Source organism: Ranitomeya variabilis, chromosome 6 (assembly GCF_051348905.1).
Source record: "Ranitomeya variabilis isolate aRanVar5 chromosome 6, aRanVar5.hap1, whole genome shotgun sequence".
NCBI classification, from domain to species: domain Eukaryota; kingdom Metazoa; phylum Chordata; class Amphibia; order Anura; family Dendrobatidae; genus Ranitomeya; species Ranitomeya variabilis.
In genome coordinates, this window is record NC_135237.1 from 273,323,404 (window position 1) to 273,336,940 (window position 13,537).

A 13,537-nucleotide genomic window follows, 5' to 3' on the forward strand; every position below is an offset into this window, starting at 1 on the left:
GCGTCCCTTCAGAAGATACCGCCAAATGGTGCACGGGTTTGCGCTCCCGCAAACGCCGATCAATCTGAATCGCCATTGTGATGGACTCATTCAGACCTGTGGGCGTAGGAAACCCCACCATGACATCCTTAACGGCATCAGAAAGGCCTTCTCTGAAAATTGCCGCTAGGGCACACTCATTCCACTGAGTAAGCACAGACCATTTACGAAATTTTTGGCAGTATATCTCAGCTTCATCTTGCCCTTGAGACAGGGCTATTAAAGCTTTTTCAGCTTGAATCTCCAAATTAGGTTCCTCATACAGCAACCCTAAAGCCAGAAAAAACGCATCCACATTGAGCAACGCAGGATCCCCTGGTGTCAATGAAAATGCCCAATTTTGAGGGTCACCTCGCAGCAAAGAAATCACAATCTTAACCTGCTGAACAGGATCTTCAGAGGAGTGAGGTCTGAGAGAAAGGAATAATTTACAATTACATTTGAAATTCTGAAACCGAGATCTATCTCCGGAAAATACCTCTGGTGTAGGAATCTTAGGTTCAGAAATAGGGGTACATATAACATAATCTTGTAAATTCTGAACCTTCGTAGCAAGATTATTTAAACCTGCAGCCAAACTCTGAGAGTCCATCCTTAAACCGGAGAGATCAGAGCCATTCAAGGATTAGAAGGAGAGAAAGGCAAGGCTGTAAATAGAGCAGAAATACAACTGAGCCAACTAAGTAGCAAACATGTGAGGAAAAAAAAAAAAAATCTACAGACTTCTTTTACTCTCCTTTCTTCTGCCAATTACTTTAACAGTGGCCGGTCATACTGTCATGATTCCCCAATGGCATGGGAACATCAGAAACACAAAATAACAGACTAGCCCTCGGGTGATGGAAACTCAAGCTGACCGTGACCTAAATCTACCACACAACTAACAGTAGCCAGGAAGCATTCCTACGGCTGCCTAGATGCCATGCGCCAGCCGGAGAACTAACTACGCCTGGAAGAGGAAGGAACAGACCTGGCTTACCTCTAGTGAAATTCCCCAAAGATGATAGTAGCCCCCACATATATTAACGGTGAGTTCAGAGGAAAAGACATACACAGTATGAAGGTAGATTTAGCAAAGCGAGGTCCACTTACTAGATAGAGGAAGGATACAAAAGAGGACTTCACGGCCAGCTGAAAAACCCTTTCAAAAACCCATCCTGAAATTACTTTAAGACTCCTGTGTCAACTCATGACACAGGAGTGGCAATTTCAGTCCACAAGAGCTTCCAGTAACAGGAAATGACAAACTGTAAACTGGACAAAAAAATACAAAACAAAAAGGACAAGAGTCCACTTAGCTGATCAGCAGACTGGTAGCAGGAACATGCAACTGAAAGACTCAGGTTACAATGATGACCGGCAAGGAAGTGACTGGAGAGCAAGGCTAAATAGCGAACTCCCAAAACTGATGGAAGCAGGTGAGCTGAGGCAGAAAAGAACACACAAGTCTCCAGTACCACCAGCCACCACTAGGGGAGCCCAAAAAGCGGATCACAACAATTAAGCAAGCTGGACAAAGACACTGAAAAATGCAAACGATCCAAATTATACAAAACGGACTTAGCTTTTCTTGCATGAGACAGACTGAAAGGAATCCGGAGGAGACCATATAGGTCTGGATACAATGATGCCAGGCAAGAGACTGAGTCCGGAGGAGACTTAAATAGGGAACACCCGCTGCTTAACGACACAGCTGGAGCTCAGGCCTGCAACAAGACATGCCTAACACAATACCGTTAGTGACCACCAGAGGGAGCCCAGAAACACAGTTCACAACAGTACCCCCCCCTTGAGGAGGGGTCACCGAACCCTCACCAAGACCCCCAGGGCGATCAGGATGAGCAGCGTGAAAGGCATGAACCAAATCAGCCGCATGAACATCAGAGGCGACAACCCAGGAATTATCCTCCTGACCATAGCCTTTCCACTTAACTAAATACTGGAGTTTCCGTCTAGAGATACGAGAATCCAGAATCTTCTCCACCACGTACTCCAACTCGCCCTCAACCAAAACCGGGGCAGGAGGCTCAACAGCAGGAACCATAGGCACCACGTACCGCCGCAACAAGGACCTATGGAACACATTATGAATAGCAAATGACGCTGGAAGGTCCAAGCGAAAAGACACCGGGTTAAGGATTTCCAAAATCTTATAAGGACCGATAAAGCGAGGCTTGAACTTAGGAGAGGAGACTTTCAAAGGAACATGCCGAGAAGACAACCAAACCAAATCCCCAACACGAAGTCGGGGACCCACACCGCGGCGGCGGTTGGCAAAACGCTGGGCCTTGTCTTGTGACAATTTCAAATTGTCCACCACATGGTTCCAAATCCGCTGCAACCTATCCACCACAGAATCAACCCCAGGACAGTCAGAAGGTTCAACCTGGCCCGAGGAGAAACGAGGATGAAAACCAGAGTTGCAGAAAAAGGGTGAAACCAAAGTGGCAGAACTAGCCCGATTATTAAGGGCAAACTCGGCCAGTGGCAAAAAGGTAACCCAGTCGTCCTGATCAGCAGAAACAAAACATCTCAAATAAGTCTCCAACGTCTGATTAGTTCGCTCGGTCTGGCCATTAGTCTGAGGATGAAAAGCCGACGAAAAAGACAAATCAATACCCATCTTAGCACAAAAGGATCGCCAGAATCTGGACAAAAACTGGGATCCTCTGTCAGACACAATATTCTCAGGGATGCCGTGCAAACGAACCACATTCTGAAAGAACAAAGGGACCAAATCAGAGGAGGAAGGCAACTTAGGCAAGGGCACCAAATGGACCATTTTAGAAAAACGATCGCACACCACCCAGATGACAGACATCTTCCGAGATACCGGAAGATCCAAAATGAAATCCATGGAAATGTGCGTCCAAGGCCTCTTCGGGATAGGCAAGGGCAAAAGCAACCCGCTGGCACGAGAACAGCAAGGCTTAGCCCGAGCACAAATCCCACAGGACTGCACAAAAGAACGCACATCCCGCGACAAGGAAGGCCACCAAAAGGACCTAGCCACCAAATCTCTGGTACCGAAAATCCCAGGATGTCCCGCCAACACTGAAGAATGAACCTCAGAAATAACTCTGCTGGTCCATCTGTCAGGGACAAACAGTCTCTCTGGTGGGCAACGATCAGGCCTATCAGCCTGAAATTTCTGCAGCACTCATCGCAAATCTGGGGAAATGGCAGACAAAATCACTCCCTCTCTGAGAATACCAGCCGGCTCCGAGACTCCCGGAGAGTCAGGCACAAAACTCCTAGAAAGTGCATCAGCCTTCACGTTCTTCGAACCAGGCAGGTACGAGACCACAAAGTCAAAACGGGAGAAAAACAATGACCAACGAGCCTGTCTAGGATTCAGGCGCTTGGCAGACTCGAGGTAAATCAGATTTTTATGATCAGTCAAGACCACCACACGATGTTTAGCTCCTTCGAGCCAATGTCGCCACTCCTCAAATGCCCACTTCATAGCCAACAACTCCCGATTACCAACATCATAATTCCGCTCGGCAGGCGAAAACTTTCTTGAAAAGAAGGCGCATGGCTTCATCACGGAGCCATCAGAACTTTTTTGCGACAAAACAGCCCCTGCACCAATCTCAGAAGCATCAACTTCAACCTGGAAGGGAAGAGAGACATCCGGCTGGCACAAGACTGGCGCTGAAGTAAACCGATGCTTCAGCTCCCGAAAGGCCTCCACGGCCGCAGGAGACCAATTAGCAACATCAGAACCCTTCTTGGTCATATCCGTCAAAGGTTTAACCACGCTGGAAAAATTAGCGATAAAACGACGGTAAAAATTAGCAAAGCCCAAGAACTTCTGCAGGCTCTTAACAGACATGGGCTGAGTCCAGTCATGAATGGCACGGACCTTGACTGGGTCCATCTCCACAGTAGAAGGGGAAAAAATAAAACCCAAAAAAGAAACCTTCTGTACCCCAAAGATACATTTTGAGCCCTTCACAAATAGAGCATTCTCCCGCAGAACCTGAAACACCATCTTGACCTGGTTCACATGGGACTCCCAATCATCAGAAAAAAACAAAATATCATCCAGATAAATAATCATAAATTTATCCAGATATTTCCGGAAGATGTCATGCATGAAGGACTGAAACACAGAAGGGGCATTCGATAATCCAAAAGGCATCACCAGGTACTCAAAATGACCCTCGGGCGTATTAAATGCCGTTTTCCATTCATCTCCCTGCTTTATGCGCACAAGGTTATACGCACCACGAAGATCTATCTTGGTGAACCAACTGGATCCCTTAATCCGAGCAAACAAATCAGACAACAATGGCAAAGGTGTCATGGTTCCCAATGGCAAGGAAACATCAGAGAACTTAAATAACAGACTAGCTCTTGGGTGATGGAATCTCGAGCTGACCATGAGCTAAACCTACCACACAACTAACAGTGGCCGGGTGACGTACCTACGTTTTATCCCTAGACGCCCAGCGCCAGCCGGAGAACTAACTAACCCTAATAGAGGAAAAAACAGACCTGGCTTACCTCTAGGGAAATTCCCCCAAAAAGGAGACAGAAGCCCCCCACATATATTGACGGTGAGTTCAGAGGAAAAGACATACGCAGTATGAAGGTAGGTTCAGCAAAGCGAGGTCCGCTTACTAGATAGCAAGAAGATACAATAGGGAACTTCACGGTCAGCTGAAAACCCTATTAAAATACCATCCAGAAATTACTTTAAGACTCATGTGTCAACTCATGACACCGGAGTGGTAATTTCGGCCCACAAGAGCTTCCAGCTACAGAAACATAACATAACTGTGAACTGGAACAAAAATGCAAACAAACTTAGGACTAAGAGTCCAACTTAGCTGATAGTAGTCTAGAAGCAGGAACATGCAACAGAAAGGCTCTGGTTACATTGATGGCCGGCACTAGAATAACTGAGCAGCAAGGCTAAATAGGATACTCCCATATCCTGATGGAAACAGGTGAACAGGGAAAGTGAAGCACACAAGTCCAGTACCACCAGTGACCACCGGGGGAGCCCAAAAACCAAATTCACAACACAAAGGATACTGAAATTTAACCGTGATCTTATTCAGAAGACGATAATCTATACAAGGTCTCAAAGACCCGTCTTTCTTGCCCACAAAAAAGAATCCTGCACCAAGAGGAGAAGAGGATGGGCGAATATGTCCCTGCTCCAAAGACTCCTTTATATAACTCCGCATCGCGGCATGCTCTGGCACAGATAAATTAAAGAGTCGTCCCTTAGGAAACTTACTACCAGGAATCAAATCTATAGCACAATCACAGTCCCTATGAGGAGGAAGGGCACTGGACCTGGCCTCATTAAATACATCCTGAAAGTCTGACAAAAACTCAGGGATCTCAGAAGGAGTAGAAGAAGCAATAGACACCAATGGAGAATCGCCATGAATCCCCTGACACCCCCAACTAGACACAGTCATAGCTTTCCAATCTAAAACTGGATTATGGGCCTGTAACCATGGCAGACCCAAAACGACAACATCATGCATTTTATGCAGTACCAGAAAACGAATCACCTCCTGATGTACAGGAGTCATGCACATGGTCACTTGCGTCCAATACTGAGGTTTATTCTCTGCCAATGGCGTAGAATCAATTCCTCTAAGAGGAATAGGATTTTCCAAAGGCTTCAGGACAAAACCGCAGCGCTTGGCAAACGACAAATCCATCAGACTTAAAGCAGCACCAGAATCCACAAAAGCCATAACTGAGTAAGAAGATAATGAACAAATTAAAGTCACAGACAAAATAAACTTAGGCTGAAAAGTACCAATGGCGACAGGATTAACAATTTATTTTAAGCGTTTAGAGCATGCTGAGATAACATGTGTTGAATCACCACAGTAGAAACACAACCCATTTTGACGTCTATGATTTTGTCGCTCAACTCTGGTCAGAATTCTGTCACATTGCATAGAATCAGGTGACCGTTCAGACAGCACCGCCGAAGGATTAACAGATTTGCGCTCCCGCAAACGTCGATCAATTTGAATGGCCAGAGCCATAGAATCATTCAGACCTGTAGGGATAGGAAACCCCACCATCACATCTTTAATGTCTTCAAAAAGACCATTTCTGAAATTTGCGGCCAGTGCACACTCATTCCATTTAGTAAGCACGGACCATTTCCGAAATTTTTGACAATATACCTCAGCTTCGTCCTGACCCTGAGAGATAGCCAGCAACATCTTTTCAGCCTGATTTTCAAGATTAGGCTCCTCATAAAGCAAACCAAGTGCCAGGAAAAACGCATCAACATTCACCAATGCAGGATCTCCTGGCGCCAGAGAGAAGGCCCAATCTTGAGGGTCGCCGCGCAAGAAGGAAATAACAATCTTAACTTGCTGAGCGGAATCACCAGAGGAACGAGGTTTCAGAGACAGAAACAATTTGCAATTATTTCTAAAATTCAGGAACTTAGATCTCCAAAAAACGGCTCAGGAATAGGTATTTTTGGTTCAGACATAGGGCTATGGATAACAAAATCCTGAATGCTTTGCACCCTAGCAGCAAGCTGATCCACACTAGAAGTCAGAGTCTGGACATTCATATCTGCAGCAAAGTTCCAGCCACTCAGATAAAAAGGGGATGGAAGAAGCTAGGCAAACTGCAGCAACAAAAAAACCTCAAAACTTCTTTTTAATCCCGCTTCTGCGATGCAATAAACATTTTCTTTTGGCCTGGCATACTGTTATGATCCCAGTGGTAGAGGATCTCTGATATTCCGGTAAGATAGCAAAAACATAAATACTGCTCTAGGGAGGTGGAAACTGGGCTAACCGCATACCTGATCCTAACACACACAACTAGAAGCAGCCGGTGAACGTGCCTACGTTGGTTCTAGACGTCTCGAGCCAGCCGGAGAACTGACTACCCCTAGAGGGAAAATAAGACCTCACTTGCCTCCAGAGAAATTGAACCCCAAAGATATAGAAAGCCCCCAACAAATAATAACGGTGAGGCAAGAGGAAAACACAAACGTAGAGATGAACTAGATTCAGCAAAGTGAGGCCCACTAGTCTAGATAGACAGAAAATAGATAGTGGACTATGCGGTCAGCAGAAAACCCTACAAAAACATCCACGCTGAACATTCAAGAACCCCCACACCGACTGACGGTGCGGAGGGAGAATATCAGCCCCCTAGAGCTTCCAGCGAGCCAGAAAATCAAATATTAAGCAAGCTGGACAAAGACACTGAAAAATGCAAATGATCCAAATTATACAAAACGGACTTAGCTTTTCTTGCATGAGACAGACTGAAAGGAATCCGGAGGAGACCATATAGGCCTGGATACAACGATGCCAGGCAAGAGACTGAGTCCGGAGGAGACTTAAATAGGGAACACCCGCTGCTTAAAGACACAGCTGGAGCTAAGGCCTGCAACAAGACATACCTAACACAATACCGTTAGTGACCACCAGAGGGAGCCCAGAAACACAGTTCACAACAGTGAGGGTTCCAGACCATGGCCAAGGGCCCATTGTGACACATGTGGGTTCCGCGCGCAGATTCTATCTAATGCAGGCAGCGCAACTGGTTGTTAGAAAGCATTAGAATACTCACACAGGTGCAGATAGGCAGCATATTCAAGATCAGCACAGACACAATTTTTCCTTTCTTTAAATACATATACACCAAATTTAAAAGTCAGTGGTCCACGAGAGGGAGACAATGTTTTACAAAAGAAATCATGCTGTCACAAATGTGGTATGTATGGCAGAACTACTCATGGGTTACTTAAATTAAAGCACTAAGTACTGATAGCAAGGGGCCTAACTTTGTAGATGGTCTATTTGCAACACTGTAACAAAGGCCAAATACATGTCCACATCTTCACACGCCGGTTGCAACCAGTAAAGAGAGATTGATTGATTTCATATTGAACACAATACAATGCTTGACATGCATAGGGGCAAACAATGCGCACAGAAAATGTTGCAATTGGTCAAGTTAAATCAAGCAAAATGCATTTGGTATCTGAAATGTGCAACTTTGACCCTGAAAATAATTCACAGAATGGGTGATAGCACAACTTGTGCTGATTTCAATTCAATCTGTATTTGGAAGCCGGATCAAAGAAGGAGTGCACTGTTCCCGGAGATACCGCAATAACGGCTCAATGCGTGGAGTGGACAGAGCAAGCTCTTTTTCCATCTCCCTGTTCTAAAAATCCATTTAATATATGGTCCCCAAATAGGAGACATATCAGATATTAAACTGATAAGAAGAGGTGCTACAATTGATCTTGAGTGGCGACGACGACGACGACGATTTCAGCCAAAAGGCCAAGTAGCGATAACCAGATATGGTTTAGCACTTTCACCACACCAAGGCCTGACACTGATTTTTATTTTTTTTTCCCTTAGATGGGAAGTTCCACAGTCAGGTAACCAAAACTATAAGGAACTCATCTCCCAAAACAGCGTGCCACATACTCAGTGCACCCGCTATTGCCATCATCATTGGAAAACACAACAAAATTTTTTTTATTAACAACCAAAAAAAAAAACACCTCAAGATACATTAACAAAATGATTCCACTTTTTAGTCTTCCAAATTCCCTCTGCATCCACCTCCCCTCTCCTCCTCTGATCACACACAAAGCAAAAATACAATTTTCCCAAAATAATTTGTATACAGTTTCTAACCTCAATATCCTTCCTTTTAAACACATATATATTCCTCACATCCCACAAAACCTCTTTTATACATGTCATCATCAACCACAATACTCTCTCCTTTTCCCCACACATACCCAATCCAAACATAAAAAGCTCAAAAGACAACAGATTCACATCACACAACTCCTTACACAAACGACCCAGACCTGCTATCACACTTCTAGCATACTGACAATTCCAAAACAAATGCACCACACTCTCACTCCCACCACATCCACTCCTCGGACACTTCTCACTCCTCACTAAACCCCGATTTTTCAGAAACTCCCTCACCGGCAACATCCCATGCAATGACTGCCATACAATCCCACTCTGCCTATTCGTCATACCATTCACACGTACCTTCTTCCATACTTTCTGCACATCATCCCCTCTCACCATTTTAAGATCTGGCAAGGACAGCATATGGGCTCGTCCAACAATAATGTCACATTCCATCTCTCTACACTCAATCATCTTATATACAGCTTTCTTCTTTTCTAACAATCTCATATCCACATCACACAGTTCATACTTCACTAAAAATTTGTAAACCCACACATACCACACAGGAACCTCAAAAGCCACTGGGCTCCTAAGATCTCTTTCACGCCACTCCAAACGAAACAAGAAATTTCCAAACAAAAACCTGCACATACATGCATACTTCCCATCCATCCTAATCACACCTAATACAAACACCATAGGTGAAAGCAAGGCAATGCACACACAAAAAATGTTGCAAATGGTCAAGCGAAAGGGAGCAAAATGCTACACTTGGCATCTGAAATGTGCTTCTTTGACCCTGAAAAGAATTCACATCGTGGGTTAAAACACAACTTGCGCTGATTTCAATTCAATCTGTTTTTGGAAACCGGATCAGAGAAGGAGTGCACTGTTCCTGGAGATACTGCAATAACGGGTCAATGCGTGAGTGGACAGAGCAAGCTCTTTTCCCATCTCCCTGTTCTAAAAATCCATTTAATATATGGTCCCCAATTAGGAGACGTATCAGATATTAAACTGATAAGAACAGATACTACAATTGATCTTGGGCGGAGGCGACGATCATAGCCAAAAGGCCGAGAAGCAATAACTAAAAATGGTTTTGTACTTGTGCCGCCTTGAGGCCTGACACTGATCCTTCATCCTAGCCAGAAGGCCAAGAAGCAATAACCAGAACTCGTTTTGCACTTGTGCCGCACCAAGGACTAACACTGATACCCTTTAGGGAGATGGAGCAAAAGATTGCCCTGAGGAGGACATTTTAGCAAACCGGACGCCTTCACAATGGCTGTGCTGCTGTTTGTTCAAGCTGTGAGCCCCTCTTTTTTAATCTGCATAACCCCACCTATTGTAAACCTCTTACCCCTCTTTGTTCCTATGTGCCCTCAGGAGGAGGTGTGCGAGAGGGAAATTCAAAAAACAAACAAGCGAGCAGCTGTTTTCCCTTAGCTCTCCAGATGCTGGGTATAGACCGTGCTGCTGCTGACTGAAGATAACTGCCACCGCGCTGCTATTTATAGGCCAAGGACCCATTGTGACACGTGAGGGCTCCAGCCCATTGTGACACGTGAGGGTTCCAGACCATGGCCAAGGGCCAATTGTGACACGTGAGGGTTCCGTGAACAGATTCTATCTAATGCAGGCAGCGCACCTGGTTGCTAGAAAGCATTAGAATACTCACACAGGTGGAGATAGGCAGCGTATTCGAGATCAGCACAGACACGATTTTTCCTTTTTTTTAAATACATGTACACCAAATTTAAAAGACAGTGGTCCACAAGAGGGAAACAAGGTTTTACAAAAGAATTCATGCGGTCACAAATGTGGTATGTATGGCAGAACTACTCATTGGATACTTCAATTTAAACGCCAAGTACTGACAGCAGGGGGGCCTAACTTTGTAGATGGATGGTACAGTATATAAGCAAAACAGTAACAAAGGCCTAATACTGGCCTACATCTTAACACACCTGATGCAACCAGTAAAGACAAATTGATTGATTGATTGCATTTTGAATGCAATATAATGCTTGACATTAGTGTTGAGCATTCCGATACCGCAAGTATCGGGTATCGGCCGATATTTGCTGTATCGGAAGTCCGATACCGAGATCCGATACTTTTGTGGTATCGGGTATCGGTATCGAAACAACATTAATGTGTAAAATAAAGAATTAAAATAAAAAATATTGCTATACTCACCTCTCCGACGCAGCCTGCACCTCACCGAGGGAACCGGCAGCGTTGTTTGCTTAAAATTCGCGCTTTAACTTCCTTACGCGAAGTCCCGGCTTGTGATTGGTCGCGCGCCGCCCATGTGGCCGGGACGCAACCAATCACAGCAAGCCGTGACGTAATTTCAGGTCCTTCAGGATTTTAAAATTACGTTCCGGCGTTGTGATTGGTTGCGTCGCGGTCACATGGTCGACGCGACCAATCACAAGCCGTGACGTCACGGGAGGCTGGACACGCGCACATTTTAAAATGCGCGCGTCTCCTGCCTCCCGTGACGTCACGGCTTGTGATTGGTCGCGTCGACCATGTGACCGCGACGCAACCAATCACAGCAAGCCGTGACGTAATTTCAGGTCCTTCAGGATTTTAAAATTACGTTCCGGCGTTGTGATTGGTTGCGTCGCGGTCACATGGGCGACGCGACCAATCACAAGCCGTGATGTCACGGGAGGCAGGAGACGCGCGCATTTTAAAATGCACGCGTGTCCAGCCTCCCGTGACGTCACGGCTTGTGATTGGTCGCGTCGACCATGTGACCGCGACGCAACCAATCACAACGCCGGAACGTAATTTTAAAATCCTGAAGGACCTGAAATTACGTCACGGCTTGCTGTGATTGGTTGCGTCCCGGCCACATGGGCGGCGCGCGACCAATCACAAGCCGGGACTTCGCGTAAGGAAGTTAAAGCGCGAATTTTAAGCAAACAACGCTGCCGGTTCCCTCGGTAAGGTGCAGGCTGCGTCGGAGAGGTGAGTATAGCAATATTTTTTATTTTAATTCTTTATTTTACACATTAATATGGTTCCCAGGGCCTGAAGGAGAGTTTCCTCTCCTTCAGACCCTGGGAACCATCAGGAATACCGTCCGATACATGAGTCTCATTGACTTGTATTGGTATCGGGTATCTGTATCGGATTAGATCCGATACTTTGCCGGTATCGGCCGATACTTTCCGATACCGATACTTTCAAGTATCGGACGGTATCGCTCAACACTACTTGACATACATAGGTGAAAGCAAGGCAATGCACACACAAAAAATGTTGCAAATGGTCAAGCAAAAGGGAGCAAAATGCTACACTTGGCATCTGAAATGTGCTTCTTTGACCCTGAAAAGAATTCACATCGTGGGTTAAAACACAACTTGCGCTGATTTCAATTCAATCTGTTTTTGGAAACCGTATCAGAGAAGGAGTGCACTGTTCCTGGAGATACTGCAATAACGGGTCAATGCGTGAGTGGACAGAGCAAGCTCTTTTCCCATCTCCCTGTTCTAAAAATCCATTTAATATATGGTCCCCAATTAGAAGACGTATCAGATATTAAACTGATAAGAACAGATACTACAATTGATCTTGGGCGGCGACGACGACGATCATAGCCAAAATGCCGAGAAGCAATAACTAAAAATGGTTTTGTACTTGTGCCGCCTTGAGGCCTGACACTGATCCTTCATCCTAGCCAGAAGGCCAAGAAGCAATAACCAGAACTCGTTTTGCACTTGTGCCGCACCAAGGACTAACACTGATACCCTTTAGGGAGATGGAGCAAAAGATTGCCCTGAGGAGGACATTTTAGCAAACCGGACGCCTTCACAATGGCCGTGCTGCTGTTTGTTCAAGCTGTGAGCCCCTCTATTTTAATCTGCATAACCCCACCTATTGTAAACCTCCTACCCCTCTTTGTTCCTATGTGCCCTCAGGAGGAGGTGTGCAAGAGGGAAATTCAAAAAACAAACAAGCGAGCAGCTGTCTTCCCTTAGCTCTCCAGATGCCGGGTATAGACCCTGCTGCCTATCTACCACCATGCTGCTCGCCGCTGCTCCGGCAGCAGACTGAAGACAACTACCACCGCGCTGCTATTTATAGGCCAAGAACCCATTGTGACACGTGAGGGCTCCAGCCCATTGTGACACGTGAGGGTTCCAGACCATGGCCAAGGGCCAATTGTGACACGTGAGGGTTCCGTGAACAGATTCTATCTAATGCAGGCAGCGCACCTGGTTGCTAGAAAGCATTAGAATACTCACACAGGTGGAGATAGGCAGCGTGTTCGAGATCAGCACAGACACGATTTTTCCTTTTTTTAAATACATGTACACCAAATTTAAAAGACAGTGGTCCACAAGAGGGAAACAAGGTTTTACAAAAGAATTCATGCGGTCACAAATGTGGTATGTATGGCAGAACTACTCATTGGATACTTCAATTTATACGCCAAGTACTGACAGCAGGGGGGCCTAACTTTGTAGATGGATGGTACAGTATATAAGCAAAACAGTAACAAAGGCCTAATACTGGCCTACATCTTAACACACCTGATGCAACCAGTAAAGACAAATTGATTGATTGATTGCATTTTGAATGCAATATGCTTGACATACATAGGTGAAAGCAAGGCAATGCACACACAAAAAATGTTGCAAATGTATAAAAGAGAGTTATCTGCGCTGGATTACAATTGTTCCTTCTATATGTAGAGACTTACAAGGGATAATTGCTTTACATTCAATGTAAACATGGAATAAATCAATATACCTGATGGAATTTCTTATCTGAAAGTGTGATCTTCC

The 13,537-nt window shown here is 45.2% G+C and overlaps 1 non-coding gene and 2 pseudogenes across 1 annotated transcript; all 3 read right to left on the minus strand.

The window, feature by feature from the left end:
• Positions 1-8,141: 8,141 nt before the first annotated feature.
• Positions 8,142-8,335, minus strand: LOC143783629 (U2 spliceosomal RNA). The gene has a single exon (XR_013217320.1). It is a non-coding gene; the product is annotated as a U2 spliceosomal RNA (small nuclear RNA).
• A 1,273-nt stretch (positions 8,336-9,608) lies between these two features.
• LOC143784092 (U2 spliceosomal RNA) lies at positions 9,609-9,817 on the minus strand (annotated as a pseudogene).
• Positions 9,818-12,154: 2,337 nt separating this feature from the next.
• On the minus strand, positions 12,155-12,366 carry LOC143784097 (U2 spliceosomal RNA; annotated as a pseudogene).
• Positions 12,367-13,537: the final 1,171 nt, after the last annotated feature.